This window comes from Penaeus monodon, chromosome 15 (assembly GCF_015228065.2).
Source record: "Penaeus monodon isolate SGIC_2016 chromosome 15, NSTDA_Pmon_1, whole genome shotgun sequence".
NCBI classification, from domain to species: Eukaryota; Metazoa; Arthropoda; class Malacostraca; order Decapoda; family Penaeidae; genus Penaeus; species Penaeus monodon.
Genome location: NC_051400.1, coordinates 31,657,149 through 31,657,648, shown reverse-complemented (window position 1 = coordinate 31,657,648; position 500 = coordinate 31,657,149). Strand labels below are relative to the sequence as shown.

The 500-nt window shown below is 50.6% G+C and overlaps 1 protein-coding gene across 1 annotated transcript in view; it reads left to right on the top strand.

Annotated features, from left to right (window-relative positions):
* LOC119581946 (diphthine methyltransferase-like) overlaps window positions 1-500 on the top strand; it is a 9,364-nt gene that overhangs the window by 1,464 nt on the left and 7,400 nt on the right. The window lies entirely within an intron of this gene.

Below are 500 nucleotides of genomic sequence, written 5' to 3'. Positions count from 1 at the left end.
GTTCTGCGTATTCATTATTGACACCCGAGGGGAGGGGGTGAAGAAGGAGTGGAAGGGGGAAAGAAAGGGGAAGAGAGAGAGGAGAGGGGGCAAGGGAGAGAAAGGGGGCTTAAAGAAGAGAGAGAGAGGAGAGGGGGCAAGGGAAAGAAAGGGGGTTTAAGGAAGAGAGAGGGGAGAGGGGGCAAGGGAAAGAAAGGGGGCTTAAAGAGAAAAGGAAGGTGGGGAAGGGGAGAGGGAGGGGACTGAAGGGACTTAAAGAGGAAAGATGGATGGATGAGGGGAAAGGGAGGGGAAGGAAGAGGTGTCACAAAGAGAAAGGGGAATGGAAGGGAGAGATAAGGATAAGGGTGCGAAGGAGGTGAGGGAGATTAAGGGATATAAATGCGAGGGGAGGAGTGAAGTTAAGGTAGATTTAGGAGTGAGAATGGGAAAGGAAAATGGAACGAAGAGGCGAGTACCTCTTAATTTGATTAGTTACATGGAATTTCCACAGGTTCCGC